The sequence below is a fragment of the Protopterus annectens genome, chromosome 7.part0, assembly GCF_019279795.1.
Source record: "Protopterus annectens isolate FY-2018-M chromosome 7.part0, PAN1.0, whole genome shotgun sequence".
Classification (NCBI taxonomy): domain Eukaryota; kingdom Metazoa; phylum Chordata; order Ceratodontiformes; family Protopteridae; genus Protopterus; species Protopterus annectens.
The window spans coordinates 950041969-950059098 of NC_056739.1; positions in this window are offsets into that span (position 1 = coordinate 950041969).

Sequence of the window (17130 nt, forward strand, 5' to 3'; positions counted from 1 at the left end):
TTCTCCTGCTGTACTTATAGGGTGCTGACATCATCATTGTTTAGAAGGGGAATGTGCATCCTGTCGTGTGTCTTCCTACTTACCAAAAGGGACATTTCCCTCACACAGAATTGCACACACACTAACCCCCCTCCACACACACTGAGCATTTGCAGGATTCAATCCCCTACCTAACTATGTTATGATACTCGAGACAGATGCATTAACAGAGTGCGCAATTCACATTATTTGGAGGTTTTCCTTCTCCTGCTATACTTATAGGGTGCTGACATCATCAGTGTTTAGAAAGAGGAATGTGCATCCTGTAGTGTGTTCTCCTAGTTGCCAAAAGGGACATGTCTTTCATACAGTATTGCACACACACTAACCCCCCTCCACACACACTGAGCATTTACAGGATTGAAACCCCTACCTAACTATGTTACGACACTTGAGATGAAAACATTAGCAGAGCATGCTATTCGCATTATTGGGAGGTGCCCCTTCTCCTGCTGTACTTATAGGGTGCTGACATCATCAGTGTTTAGAAAGAGGAATCTGCATCCTGTAGTATGTTCTCCTAGTTGCCAAAAGGGACATTTTTTCATACAAAATTGCACACACACTAACCCCCCTCCACACACACTGAGCATTTGCAGGATTAAAACCCCTACCTAACTATGTTATGACACTCGAGACAGATGCATTAGCAGAGCGTGCTATTCGCATTACTGGGAGGTTTCTCTTCTCCTGCTGTACTTATAGGGTACTCACATCATCAGTGTTTAGAAAGAGGAATGTGCATCCTGTAGTGTGTTCTTCTAGTTGCCAAAAGGGACATTTCTTTCATACAGAATTGCACACACACTAACCCCCCTCCACACACACTGAGCATTTGCAGGATTAAAACCCCTACTTAACTATGTTATGACACTCGAGAGGGATGCATTAGCAGAGCGCGCTATTCGCATTACTGGGAGGTTTTCCTTCTCCTGCTGTACTTATAGGGTGCTGACATCATCAGTGTTTTAGAAAGGGGAATGTGCATCCTGTACTGTGTTTTCCCAGTTGCCAAAAGGGACATTTCCCTCACACAGACTTGCACACACACCAACCCCGCTCACCCACACACACTGAGCATTTGCAGGATTCAAAACCCTACCTATCTATATTATGACACGTGAGGGAGATGCATTAGCAAAGCGCACTATCCGAATTACTGGGCATCTGTTCTGCACCTGCAGTATTTATAGGGTGCTGACATCATTATTTCTACAGAGGTATGTACATCTAGTACTACCTGTCAGGTGGAGGATAGCATATATATGCATTTGCAGCCACCTACGTCAGGGTCAGTTATGCACATCACACTGGCAGGTTATGTTCTATACCATGCTTTGTGACCACAGGACCTGTAACACACAACACAACCAGTTTGGACCACCCCTCCCACATCCAGGAGACACACTTTGCTTCCCTGGGAACAGTGCCAAGATATGCAGGTGTTCACATACACCATTCCAGTTGTTAATGTCAGGTACAGGTATGTATGTATGTACAACATTACCCTACAGCCACTACAATTTGTGAATCCATGTGCTATGGCAGGGCCACACACCACAGCCACACCTGACCATCTACAACATGGGTACTCACTGTTCCACACCTGAGGTAGACCACCATTGTTGATATGTGGCCATACCCACCTTTCCCTTGACATCCATATCCCATCCCCACCCCCAGGCAAGGTTGTCACTGCAAACAAAGTGTATTTATCAAAAGCAGACTTTACACTTGTGAAGACTGGGGTGGAAGACTTCAAAGGACCCATGCTGGGGGAGTATACAGGCCACTCTGCATACTCCTTGACAATTGCATTCTATGAGCATGTGGAAGGTTTGCATTGATCATGCTATCCCAAATATAGCCATGACTGCTCCACAACAGGACACCTGTCAGGTGTACACCAGCCATATATGAGCTGTCCAACAGACAGAGTGAGCTAATACATTGCAGAACAGTAGCCCACAGAGGGAGGACATCTCTGAACAGTACTGGCACGACACTTCAATCCCTCATAATCATCACGACAAAGTGTTAACAGTGAAATTGTCCAGACAATGCAGATAAGGCTCCCCTCAGTCTGTTATTGACACCCATGTACTGTTAGAGGTCCTCAGCAACCCTATTCCAGCACACACAAACAACATGGATGTGGCTTAGCAAATTCATCCCCTGGGATCTCCACTGTGTCCCTGCTTGACAGAGGCACAGCACACTAGCCTCACACGGTGCCTTATGTGACCTACTTTACAGTGGCAGAGTAGCCTACTGTACTGGGGAGGCAGATGCCAAGCACACTCTGGCTAAGCTGTCATTCCTTAGGGCAAACAGCCTAGTGTTGACCTCTACACCCATATGTTTAATTGTCAGATGCACAATATTTGTTGCTGATAGACTGTTTGCAGGTCTTTATTGCCATAGCATTCCCTGTTTCTATGAACAACTTGTGTATCTGTGGAAGATGTTTGAATATGGGAGGGATCCACTGTATCACATATGTCTCTGTAGTCATTTAACTGTGTGCACTGGGCAGGTTGCTGTAATGTGGTTGGTTCCTGGAATTACACGTACAAATACCAGATATGTGTGGCCAAATGCTAAACTGAGATTTGGCCTAAGTGTGTGAGCATGCCCAGTTCAGGCTTCCCATGGCATGTTGTCTGACATATGTCTCATTTCTCAAAGTGTGTGGGCATGCCCAGTGTGAGCTTTCCATATGTTGAACTCTGCAGCCCACCATATTTGTGGATGAGTGTGAGCCTCAACAATATCTCATGTTTATGGTTGTGTGTTGTGTGTCATGTTGTGTAGTTACTGTCCATCTGCTTTGTGTCTCACCACAACAGGGATTATACTCTGCCTGCAGGGTTTGCATGGGATACTTTGCATACAGTTGTCAACATCCTTTTATACTGACCTAACACTGTAGTACCGTATAGTGTACTGGTTCAGTACTTTCACTGCGGTGGACAGTATCTTGGCCTTTAGTCCTATCACTGCTTTACATTTTCATAGTGAGCACAACAGCCTGGTTAGGGGCCAGTTGTATACATCTGACCATGTTGCATTATGTTCAGATATGAACTACTTAAACCAGGCTTGTCCAACATTGGTAGTGTATTCCACAACATAGGTGTACATTGGCAAACACTAGCAATGTGCCCTAGGCCATTTCTAATGCTAGTCGGAGAGTGTGTTTGTCCTTCGACACACATTGTAGGTGGAGTTTGCCATGACATATGTCATGGTTAGTATACTGTGCCTCCGTCTACCTGTGACATAACAGTGATACACAGGGTAAACCTACCATTGCCCATCCACTCATCAAGATTCCTCTTGAGGAAAGTCGATGAGTGACTCTCTGGCTAACCTGTACTGGGAGTTTACTCATGAGTGGTGGTGGCTTCTGTGTTATGGATCATTCAGTACAGCTTGTCCTATGTATGTCAGTGCTGGGGTTCAGGTCTCTCATGTGCATAGCTCACTGCCATTCAAATTGTACTAGGTGCAGCATGTTCATTGATTCCAGCTTGGACATGGCATTATGCATCAGGCACAGCTTGCCTCTGGGTGGGCAGTATGGCAGTGTGTGGAGCTGCAGTTTGTTTAATCAGGCAAAATATGGCATTTGTTCAAGCTCTTAGATACTCCTGGTGAGGTACTTTTGGGGACTTTACAGTTGACGAAGGTGTCTGATGAGGTACATCCCACAGGGGCTATTGTAGTCAATTGTAACACTGATGAAGGATGACTGCAGAGCCACAATGACCTACCCTTATCTAGATCTGACAACCTTCATGGTAGGTGGGTATATGGTATGTTTCTGTAACTACTACAACCACATGTTTGTCCAATGCAGGATATCTATCATCTTGTGTCCCCAGGTCTCTCATTACATGTTAAGTATTTAATGGGTTAACACCTATGTGGTAATTGGTGGGCACTTACTGTATATCCACAGGGGTTGACTATACACTTTTCTACAATTAGCTTGCTGACATCGCTATGGCACCAGTTGTCTGTTTCTATGTGGCCCTTTTGTGGGATGCTTGTCAGCTGGAGGGTCAGATATGGTGGCCAGTTTGTAGTCCTCTGTAAACATGTTCAGACACAGTCCTTCCATGTTGGCCTGTACCTATGGGACATATATACCAAACGAGGGAGGTCCCAGGACCAAGCCTTGTGGGATGCCAGTTATATCTGGTTTGTAGTCTGACATGGCTGCAGCATGTCTGACCATGTCAGTTCTGTCCTTGGTCTGGTTTTCAACCCATCTACTGACATAGGGGTTTATATTTAAGCTGGTGAGCCTATCTATAATGAACACGTGGGGTATTGTATGGAAGCTTTTGCAAGGTCCAGCTACACTGTGTGGACCACATTGCCCTCATCAATGACCTTAATGACTGTTTCAAATGAGTCAAACATGTTTAAGGGGCAGCATCTGCACTTAAGAAAGCCACACTGGGTAGGGTCCGGTGTCAGTAGGTCCTCAATATCTTTATGTCTGCAGTACATGCTGATCCTTTCCATAGCTGTGCAGACCAAGCTTGTCAGGATTCTGGGGTGGTAGTTTTCAGTATCCATTCAGGCAACACCTTTGTTGGGAAGGACCACTGTTGTTGTACACTGCTCTTTGGGTACATATCCTGTGGTAAGGCTGACATTGAGCAGTAGTGTGATTTGGCATTCCATTCTTCTTGGAGTCCATGTTGGACTCAGCCCAAGACACCATCTCATACCATTGCTGCTGTGTGTTTTGCTTTGTAGATGCTGGATGTTACCTCAGCATCTGCAATGTCAGGGGGCCAGCAGTCTGCTGGGATAGATATTTTGCATTCTGGGGGGGGGGGTTGCACTGCACCTGTCAGGCTGTATGTTGGCAATATGTGTGTGTGTTTGGTATGTTGTTTGTAATATTTGAGTGATTCAGAGCATATCCGTGAATTCCCAACAAGGTTCCTACCATCAGTTGAGAAAGCCTTGTGATTATCCTTAGTGTCCTGTACAATTTGTATCTTCATAGGTTCATAGGTTCATACTAGGCTATCCACCCTACCCTATGGCATTTATAAGCCTAGCCAGAGTGTGTGCGGCCTTCGCCACCCCTTGCTATGTGAATATTATGGCCATTTATGATTTACTTTACTGTGCCTCTGTCTGGACGTGACACAGTGAAGACCCCCAGTGTACATCTATGATCATCCATCCACTTGGCAAGATTCCTGTTGAAGAGTGTCAGTGAGGGGCTCTGCCTAACATGGAGTGGGATTCTGTTCCAGGGTGTAGGGAGCCTCTGGGTTATGTATCTGCCCCTCCAGCACATCCTATTTCATTATGTGTTGAGGATGACATCTCTCACTCTCACAGCTCCGATGGCTTTGGGTTTTCTGGGGTGGAGCATGTCCATTACTCCTGTGTTGGACATGGCCTTGTACAACAGGCATACAATGCCTCTGTGTAGGCAGTATGTGACTGCATTCAGCTGGGGTGTCTACAGCCAGGCAGCATATGACATATATTTGAGACCCTTTATCCTCTTGGTGAGGTACCTTTGAGGTCTTTCTAACTGCTGCAGGTGTCTGGTAAGGTACATCCCAAATGAGGCGTTGTACTAGATTATGAGTCTGATAAGAGAACAGTACAGGGGCACAATGACCTCTGTTGATGTAGATGTGAATCCTTTCATGATACGGTGTCCAATATAGACAGTCTTCCTAGCCAGATTGGCAATGTGAGTGTCACATAACAGGTTACTGTCCACTTGTGTCCATAGGTCCCTGATTACTCCTTCCATACATAATGGTTTACCACCTATGTGGTAATTTGTGAGTACCTTGTTTGGTATTTGGTGGGACCTTCATACTGTCCATTGTCTTCAGGATGGCTGGGTGGGGTTCCTGTGTGTGAGAGTGTGGTTTGTAGCATTCTGCAGACTGTACAGCAGTTTTGCGCATGGTTAGGTGCACATGGGTGGTCTCCGATGCTTCGTGCATTGTCAGTTACCTGGACGCATGGGTGTCTGTGCTGAATATGGATACTCCCCCTCCTTTTATGTTTTGGTCCAGGTTTTGGGGCCATAACGCATGATATGAGGTATAACCTGGTAGTGCTGGTGTGCTGTCAGGAGGCTTGCAGCTGGTTTCTGTCACTGCACAGACATCAATGTTCTCCATACTGGGGAGGGCCTCAGGAGCATGCATATTGCAGTTTACACGTCTGACATTGGTCAGCATTACCCTTATGTTTCTTACCACTTATGTTTTCTAGGGTGGTGGGTTAGTCTTTTCAGCCTTGCCTACGTAAGGCTCTATGGAGGTGGCAAAAGCCTTATCCAATATCCAGATGCCCAGGGGTAACAGGTGCAAGCCATCCCTGGAACAGCAGCATGGCTTGTCAAGCATGACATCCCAAGCAGACAGACATTAGATCCTCTTGGAATGACAGCAGTAATTGTGCCACTTGTTAAAGCTGATCATTCTGTGTTTGTACTGTGGCATCATTCTTGGTGAGGGTAGGATGCTGCAAATGGTCAGTGTCATACCGGCCTGGAGTACATACTCAGAGAGCTCATCAACATCTCTTTTCATGTAGTCCAGGGAGGTACATCTCAGGTCATTCATGCCAGCATGGACAATGACTGCATCATATTTCTACTTGCTTTGGGGTGACCTGCGTACTTGTGTTATGTGGCATATTGTAGCAGCCTACAGGCAGCTTACTGTACCCTTTCCCTTGTTCAGTCTGGTGAGCGGGACAGCAGTGTGTCTGACTATGGAGTCACCTATTACAACTGTATCAGGCATGTTGTTTCTCCTTCTGGCCTGTGACTGTTTGGCACACCAGCTTTGTGTACTGTGTGTTGCATGTGCTATGTTTGGAGGTTGCGGTTGCTTGGGGGTCTGCTTTGGAGGCCTCTGTTGGTGTGGTGTGTTTGTAATTAGGGCCTCTGGGAATGTTTTTCTGTGTTTATGTCTTTGGTTGCAGTTGTGATAGGTCTACGTGGGACTGGGTTTGTGGTGTGTGTGGTTACCTTCTCCTCCTGACTAGTTTTGACAGTACTGAGCTGAGGGAGCTCAGCCTCCGGTTTGGATAAATGGTCGCATCTCTCACATATACTTGTATTTCTTGGGGGGAGTTGACGGTTGTCTGTGTACTTGAGGCAGGTGTAACATTGCCTCAGGATTCACAGATTCAACTTGTTGTAGCTGGCCTTAGTGGATTGTATGTGTGGACATATTTTATTGCCATACTACTGATCAGTGATTACTTCCCTTTTTATGTTTGCTCTATCATGTAGTAGCTTCCTCATTCTCTTGCATGGTTTGGTAATGGCTGGAGTCCAGCATGCCAGATGCCTGCGTGTATGGCATTGTGTCTTGTTGTTATTTGTGATTGCATAATCCAAGCATTCCTGGCTGTCTTCATGGAATGCCTGTATAACAGGTTCTGAGGTGTGGCCCATATTTTGCACCTGCACAGGGCCTTTAATGGATTCCACATCAGTTTGGAGGAGTGCAACTTTTGCTTTACATATGGTTTTCACTGTGGTTTTCTGGCCAGGGACTGTGGTCAGGATGTGTATATCCAGTGTGATTACTCTATGGTCTGGTCTTACCAGTGAGAGATACACTTCTCATCTTGCCATCCAGTACCCATGTTGCTGATTATCACATCCAGTATACTTACCCCTCTTGTGGGAGTGGTACGTTGTTCCTGGGCACTTTGGTTTATGGATACTAGGAACTTTTCTCCTACAGTGTTGGAGCTAATATAATGCTCCCAGTCTATGTCTTGGTATTTTCAGTCAACCAATATATTGTGGTTTGGGGGGCTTGATATATTCATGTACCCCAACATAGGCCAGGTGCAATTCCTGGTGTTAGGATGGTAGTCTGTAGCAGGCTATAAACTGGGAAGCAGTTTTAGCCACTGTTACTTGACCATGGCTAGTCCATGCTGCTTCTTGTTGTGGTACCAACATGGGGGTGTGGTTATCCTTGACAATTATTGCTAGTCACCCTCCTTTTGTAGCTTGTTCCATGTTTTGAGGCTGTACAGCACAGTATGAGGTGTAACCTGGTAGTGTTAGGGTGCTGTTGTGAGCCTTGACCCAGTTTTCTGTTACAGGACAGATGTCAACATTCTCCATACTGGGTGAGTTTACACTGCATGCATCTTGCTGTTTAGACTTCTCGCATTGAGTAGCATTACATCTAGGTTCTTATCCCTTGTGATACCTATGGAGGTGGGTTTGTGTTTTGAGCATAACCTATTCAGGGCACGCTGTGGGTAACGACAGCCTTTGCCAGTATCCATAAGGCCTGGACTGATAGGTGCACGCCACCCCTAGCAGCTGGAGAATCATGTCATGCTCAGCATGTCATCCCAGGCTGGCACACATTGGATCCCCTTTGACTAACTGCAATACTTCAGCCAATTATTGCAATTGATCATCCCATCGTCATATTGTGGCATCATGCTTGGTGAGGGTAGGATGTTAGTCAGGGTCCTCAATTGTGCATATACTACATGGTGTTACATTACTTAACACATGGCATTCATGCCTCAGGTGGTGCTGCAGGGCTGCCTCTGTTGGATGCACATATTACACTCCCTGTACATGTTTGAGAGCAGGTTATGTCATTTTAGGCATCCCTGTTATTATATGAGTGAGTCAGAGAGGGGTATCATTCCCAGGGTTCCTACTGAGCCAGTGTATGTGCTATGCATTGCCTCTTTGCCAAGGGTAGGGCATTCTGGGCACACCTCCTTCTGCCTACTGGGCAGGCTGAGGTTGTTCCTCCGAGTCACGCTCTGCCAGTGATGGCCTTGGCAATGGTGGGGTGCTGTTTGGCCCGGCCCTATGCTGGTCCTGCTGCAGCTGTTTTCGCAAGATCATATTATGTAGCATAGCACATACCATGACAATTTGGGTACATGTAGTTGGTGAGTACTGCAAGGCTCCACCAGATGTGTCCAGACACCGGAACCGTGACTTGAGCAGCCCAAACACATGCTCTATTACATTACATGTTTGTGCGTGTGCCTCATTATGGCGTTCCTGTTCAGGTGTGTGTGCATTTCTGATGGATGTCATCAGCCATGGCTCCAGTGCATAACCTGCATCCCCCACTAGGTGTCCGTGTGGGATGTCCCCATTGGCAAATGTCTGGTACAGCTGCGTCAAATGCCAGATATGGGAATCATGGTAGCTCCCAGGGCAGCCAGCACACACATTCATTATTATGCCCTGGGCATCACACATGACCTGGCAGTTGATGGAGGGGAAGCCCTTGCGGTTAATGTAGGCCCTACCCCGCTCAACAGCTGGTGCTTTGATGCATATGTGCATGCAGTCTATTGCACCCACTACCTCAGGGTATTCCGCTATTTGCTGGAAGAGATGCATATTGCTGGCCAATACCTCATGGGCATTGGGGAAATATACATGATCACCGACATGTGCTGACATGGCATCCAGGAACTGGTGCAGTACCCTGGAGGCTGATGCCTGTGATATCCCCATCATATCACCAGTTGGTCTCTGGAAGGTACCTGTTGCTAGTATTCTTATGCCAACACATACCTTGGTTTCCACTGGGATGGGTTCTCCTCTGTTGGTTCTGTGTGTGAAGCATGGCCTGCACAGCTCGACAATTTGCTGCAGGAGGTCTCTGTCCACTCTATAGCGCTCTACTATCTCCAGCTCATGTAACCCATGGTAGGTGACCCTGGGCCTGTACACTCTTCTCCGTCTCCTCACTGTGGGTTGTCTGGCACCATCTGCATTGTCACCACCCTCAGCAGGTAGCCTATGTCTCCTTATGACAGCTATGGCAGCCCCTAGTATTTCTGCTCTGAGTTCAGCTTTTTCAGTTTTCACTTCTAATAGCTTACTCCTGTCTTGCAGTGTCTCTTGAGAGACACATTCTCCTCTGCTGTTTGCAGAGTTTTAAGTGCTGGGCTGAGCTACTATTCTTCCTGTGTAATTGCCTGCTTCTAATTGTTTTCACCTGCTAGCTCCAGCAGTATTCCCTGCTAGTTTCCTAATAATTCTGTTGCTTCCTTTTTCCTTTCTGTTTCCTCAGGGGGGAGCAACGTGCATACTAGCAGAAACACGCTCGCAGTGGCTTACACGCCTGCACACATGCTTACACGGTTCAGAATCTGCTTATTCGGGTTAAAACACATGCACACCAGCGCAAACAGTCTTACAAGTCTGCCAACAGGCTCCCACATGCTCAGTCTGCCTTACACGTGCGCACACTGCCCTACTCGCGCTTCATGGCGTGCACACTTGTGCATGCACGCCCAGCAAGAAACTTTGGTGTAAGCAACAGTGTACACCTTCCATTTCTTGACTTTCCCATGCTTATGTTGTGGTACTCCTCTTTCCATGATATGTGCCTGACATCTGTCATGTAACACTGACCTCCAATGAACTGCATGTTGTTTTTGGTCTGCTGGTCCCTGCATTGTAAATCCATGTATTGCATAAAACACACATTTGTGGGTTTATAACCTTCATTTTTATGTTTTATACAACACAGCCCATTTGTGCGGGGCTGCGCTGTGTTTAAACATCGGCGATCGCCAAAAAAATATATATATTTATTTTTCATATTTGCATCGGGGTACCTTGCCAATGGCCACATATTTGGCCATTGGCATGCTGCCTGACACATATGCACCCTTTATTTGGAGCTGACATGGCTCCATTGTGGTTTTTGCAGAAACGTACTCAGTTGTCAACTGAGTACTTTTCTGCAGCTAAAACAGCTCTTACACGGGCTGCTTTGGGCTTCGTGGATCGCTAATCTACCTCATTTGCATGCCTTTGGGCTGCAAGTGAGGTGCTTAGCATATTCATGCCCACCCCGTGTAAGAGATGTTTTAGCTGGTCTCTTACATGGAATTTAGGGCTGTTCCTGGATCACGAAGGCTGCATGGAGTCTTACACTACTTTTAGACTCCGTGCAAGCCTTCGTGAATCCTTCCCTAGATCTTTACAGCCTCAGTGTGAAGTTTGTAATTAGATGATAGTGTTTTCTTTTAACTCAGTATATGATTTAATACATTGCTACAGTGTGTTTCTTAGTTATTGTTCCCTCTTTGTCAATTTTTTACAAATGTTTTTGGGGGGGGCAACAGGGTCAGCCTTAGGTCAAGTGGTTCCCTAGGCAAAGGGGCTTCACAGTGCCCCCCAGCACCACCTGCTGCCTCCATCCTGGTCTATTTACACCATCCAGTTGACTGGAAAATTGCCCCTGCTACAGTGACGCCCTATTTGGTCGCCTAATTGGCCTATGCCTAAGGCCAGCTATGGGGGGGGCTACAACTTTGCCACATGATTAGCACTATACACACAGCTTTGTATTTGCTTCAGAAGCACAATGGAATTTACAGCCTGTTGGAATTCCACATCATTCATTGGGAGCATCCATTTCTAACAGTTTGCAATTGCAGGGACCCCAGATTTTTTCCATACCAGGTACTGAAAGTGTCTGTTTGTACAAGTAAACCCTGTCATCAAAATCGCTCTAAAAATAAGGAAGAGTGATGGACTGGCTACTGCAGCAGTGACCATTACATCTTCTAATAGGTGTGTACTAGGCTAATGACCAGAAGAGCCTTTTTAACCTAGCCATGCATCCCAAATCTCTGACAAGTTCTGGTACCTTTGATAAGTGTAAGTAGTGGCTTGGGAGGTGAAACATTTACAAGCAGGCACCTGGCAGATGAATGATTTATAGGCTGCCTGTGTCCATTAGAGACATACATACCAAACCAGGGATCAATTTCCTGTTCCCCATACAATTTCCAGAGTTACATTTGAATTAGCTTATGCAGGAACTTTGCTTCGCATGGCTAGGTGACCTGTTCCAGAGAAGGGGTAGTCTCTGGCATACATACGTGTCTCTCCAGCAGGTCCTATTTACAGTGAATATAAAAAGTGTACACACCCCTGTTAAAATGCCAGGCTTTTATATAAAAAAATGAGAACACAATAAATCATTTCAAAACTTTTCCCACCTTTAATGTGATCTATAACCTGTACAATTCAATTGAAAAACAAACAAATCTGTTAGGGGAAAATGATAAAAAAAAAAAAATGTACAATAAGCCGGTTGCATAAGAGTGCACACCCTTAAACTAATACTTTGTTGAAGCACCTTTTGATTTAATTACAACATTCAGTCTTCTTGGGTACATACCTGCCATCAGTTAAAGAGACTCTAATTAACCCCAAAGTTCAGTTGTCCTAGTAGGATTTTCCTGACATTTACTCAGTTGCCTGCTACAAAAAAAGCCATGGTTTGCAGAGAGCTTACAAAGCATCAAAGGGATCTCATTATTGAAAGGTATCAGTCAGGAGAAGGGTACAAAAAATTTCCACAGCATTGGCTATACCATGGAACACAGTGAAGACAGTCATCAAAAAGTGGAGAAAATATGGGAAAACAGTGATGTTGCAAAGAACTGGACGTTCCTCAAAAATTGATGAAAAGACAGGACAAAAACTAGTCAGGGAGGCTGCCAAGAGACCTACAGCAACACTGAAGGAGTTGCTGAAATTTCTGGCAAGTACTGATTGTGTACTGCATGTGACAACAACCTCTCCTAGTCTCCATATGTCTGGGCTATGGGGTAGGGTTGCAAGACAAAACTTTTCTTACACAGAAAAACATCCAGGCCCAGCTGAAATTTGGAAAACGATACATCAAATCTTCCAAAAGCATGTGGGAAAATGTGTGATGGTCTGATGAGACCAAGGTTGAACTTTTTGGCCACAATTCCAAAAGGTACGTTTGACACAAAAATAACACTTCACATCACCAAAAGAAGACCATCCCCATGGTGAAGCATGACGGTGGCAGTATCATGCTTTGGGGTTGCTTTTCTTCAGCTGGAACTGGGGCTTTAATAAGGGTGGAGGGAATTATGAACAGTTTCAAATACCAGTCACTTTTGGCCCAAAACCTTCAGGCATCTGCTAGAAAGCTGAGGATGAAGAGGAATTTCTCCTTTCAACACAACAGTGACCCCAGGCATACATCCAAATTAACAAAAGAATGGCTTCACCTGAAGAAAATTAAAGTTTTGGAATGTCCAGCCAGAGCTTAGACCTAAATCCAATAGAAAGTCTGTGGGGTGACCTGAAGAGGGCTGTGCACAACAGATGCCCTCACAATCTGACAGATTTGGAGCACTTTTGCAAGGAAGAGTGGGAAAATATTGCAAAGTCAAGATGTGCCATGCTGATAGACTCCTACCCAAGAAGACTGAATGTTCTAATTAAATCCAAAAGTGCTTCAACAAAGTATTAGTTTAAGGGTGTGCTCACATGTATGCAAACAGCTTATTATATGTTTTTTTTACTTTCTATATTTTTCCCCTAACAGATTGAATTGTGCAGGTTATAGATCACATTAAAGGTGGGAAATGTTTTGAAATGATTTATTGTGGTCTCATTTTTTTATACCACAAAAACCTGGCATTTTAACAGGGGTGTGTACACTTTTTATATCCACTATATATCACAGGCAAGGTTTAAGTCTTTAGAATGGTTAATTCTGGTGCTGTTTGTTTTGTGGCTATCCAGGATGTCCATCAGAGTGGGGTCTCACAATGTCTCCTATGCCAGGCATAGATGTCCCCTCAACAGTCTGTAGAAGACAGAGCACAGGGATAGTGCCTTGATGTGGTCTGCATACGACATGTTACTTACACCCTTTATTCTTTTAGTGAGGAACCTCTGCAGATGTTCTAATTATTGGATATGTCTGGTTAGTGCATGTCAAATGGGGCGTTGCACTAAAGGACAGGTCTAATGAATGCTGAATACAGTGGAACAATGACTTCTTTGGACCTAGATGCTATAACTTTGTTTATAAGTTGCACAACATAGAATGATTTCCTCACTGCTGTAGACATGTTCATAGGTTCATAGGTTCATAAGTGTGTACTAGGCTAATGGCCCTGGAGCCTTTAGAAGCCTAGCCCATAGGATTACCTTGGCATTGTGCCACCCAACTTAAGTTCCCAGTGCCTCTGTCGAGTTAAGGCACTGGAGTGATCTCTGGGGTAAATTTTCTATTTCCCATCCACTCATCAAGATTTCTCTTGAAGAGAGCCAGTGAGGTGCATTGCTTGACATGTATGGGAAGTCTGTTCCATAGCATGGGCAGTCTCTGGGTTATGAACCTGTCCCTCCAGCATGTTCGGTTGATTATGGTAATGAGGTTGAGGTCTCTGGAGCATGTTATGTGAAGAGATTGGGATTTCTTTAGATGTAGCATTTCTAACAGAGCTGGATTAGGCATGGCTTTGTAAGTCAAGCAGAGATTGCCTCTAAGTAGGCGATATGAGACAGAGAATAGTTGGAGTTTTTTTAGTCTGTCCATATAGGACAAATGTTTAAGGGCTAGGATCCTCTTTGTGTGGTACTTTTGCAGCTTCTCCAGTTGTTTCAGGTGTTTAGTGAGGGACATGACAAATGGGGCATTGTACTCAATGATTGGCCTAATAAGGGAAGAGTAGAGGGTGGCAATGACCTCTTTCTTCCTGGATGCAAAACCCTTAGTAATGAGATGTGCCACATAGAAGGATTTTCTGACCACAGTGGCAATGTGGTAGTCAAAAGAGAGGTTGTTGTCAACCTGTTTGCCCAGATCTCTTATAATGCCTTCTGTGTTCAGTGGCCTACCATCAATGTGGTAATTCACGAGAACCAGGTTTTTCCCAAAGGGGATGATGACACATTTTTTGGCATTGAGCTTAAGGCCATGGTTCTGTCTGCAGTCAATGGTCTCAGTGAGGCCTTTCTGTAGGATGTCAACATCACTTGGGGAGTTGATAATACCTCCTAACTTGCAATCGTCTGTGAACTTTGTCAGCCAGAGTCTCTTTGTGTTGGCCTGGACTTTAGAGAAGTTGATACCAAACAGGAGAGGACCCAGGAACAAACCTTGTGGGACTCTACATGTGGCTGATCGGTAGTCTGACTTGGAGTCAGCTACTTTCACACTGTGGGTTCGACCTGTGAGCCAGTTTGCAACTCACTTAGTGATATAGGGGTTGATGCCCAGCTTAGTGAGTTTTTTCTGTGATTCCTGAGTTGGGAGTGGTATCAAAGGCCTTGGCCAGATCAAGGTAGACTGTATGAACCACCTTGCCTTCATCCACAGCTCTAGTGATTAACTCAAAGAAGTTGACCAATTTGAGCAGGCATGATCTACGTGGTCAAAGGCTAGATTACTGTCTGTGTCCCTAAGTCAGTGATTATTGGGTCAACTCTTAGGGGTGTTTTGTCAATATCATACTTTCCAGGGATGGATGACTTCTCAAAGGATACTATTATAAATTTCTTGTGATTTAGTTTTAGTCCATGGCTCTGTCACCAGTTGTTTGTCTGTGCCAGCCATTCATGGAGAACATTTGTGCCAGGGGCAATTCAATGACTGCTCCTAATTTGCAATCATCTGCAAATTTAGTCAGCCAAAGGCCATTTATATTTGCCTTGACTTCAGAGAAGTAAACTCCAAAAAGGAGTGATTCTGGGACCGATCCTTGAGGTGGTCCTCTTGAGACTGGCCTCTTTGTAGAGAAGGACTCCAGGAGGACTTCACAAGTTTAACTTCCTGGGTCCTGACTGTGAGCCAGCTGGCTATCCACTGGGTGACATAAGGGTCTGTACCTAACCTCTTAAGTTTGTCAAAAATGCCCGTGTGGGCAGCAGCATCAAAAGACTTGGCCTGGTCAAGGTAAGGCAGTGTAAGCAGTTTTTGCCCACATCAATTGCTTTGGTGACCTTCTAAAAGAGTTCCAGCAGGTTCAGTAGGCATGGCCTGCCATTCATGAAACCAAACAGGGTTGGATCCAGTGTCTGGAGGTTTCCTATGCCATTACTGATCATTTCCATGATAATTCTTTCCATGGTTTTCCATATAAGACTAATTTGACTTGTGGGTCTGTAGTTTCCAAGGTCTGTATGATAAGTTTACTTAGACAACTGTACTATGTTCTTCATATTGATCATTGCTGCAGTAGCTTAAACTATATAGACAGAATACTATAGTTTGGAGCAACTGGGAGGTGGAAGAGAAAGGGACTAGGAGAACCTGGAGAGTTTCAGAATGGTCCTTGCAAAGCCTGACGAAGACCTGGAGATGGAATCTAGCTTGCACTGTTTGTAAAAATATGTTCAAAGAACCAAGTTGTGGCTTCTAGATTACTTCCAGATTCTAAGCCTTTACAAAAGCCCTAGATGAAGCCAAGACCCTGACAGGGTATGCTGTGGCCCTGCCTGGAATAGTGTTGTTGTGGTGGGAATAATAAAAAGTAACAGTCTGAGACATCCATTTGGAAATAGTCTGCTTTGACACAACTTTTCTCTCCTTACTTTCACATGAAATAAACAACTGATCTGAAGTTCAGAAAGACTCTGTTGTGTCAACATAGTGCCTAAATTATTTATGGACATCCAAGGTATGAAGTATCCTTTCTCCCTCATTTTGGGTTGAGGGAAGAACACAGTGAGACGGGTAGTTTGACAAAGTAAACTGGGATGCCAGTTTAGGTGTAAAAGAAGGATTAGTTCACAAGAAAACCCTGACTCTGTGGAAAATGAGATAATGCTGGTCCAGCATAAGAGCTTCCAGTTAAGATATTCATATTGTAGAGGTCAGATCGAGCAGTAAAACTGCTTTCCATGTTAAAAACTTCAAGTCAGACAAATGAGCTAGTTCAAATGTGGCAAGTGTTAGCTTCTGTAATACAAAATTAAGATCCAAAGGAGGAGTCACCGTTGTTTTGGAAGTCTCTTTTGCAATACCCTTTCAAAAACAGTTTGACATTAGAATGCCTTGAAATGAACCTTGACAGAGGAGCAGGGCAGGCCATAAGAAAATAACTCACATGAATATTGAAAAAAACAGAGAAACACTATCCATCAATGAGTACTAATTATGTTGTTGGCGCCAACTAGAAAACCTTTTTCATTTGCTAATATGATTTCCTAGAAGCATTTTTTCTTGTCTCCATTAGTAACTGCTGCATCTTCTCAGTAAACAGGTGTAAGAAATT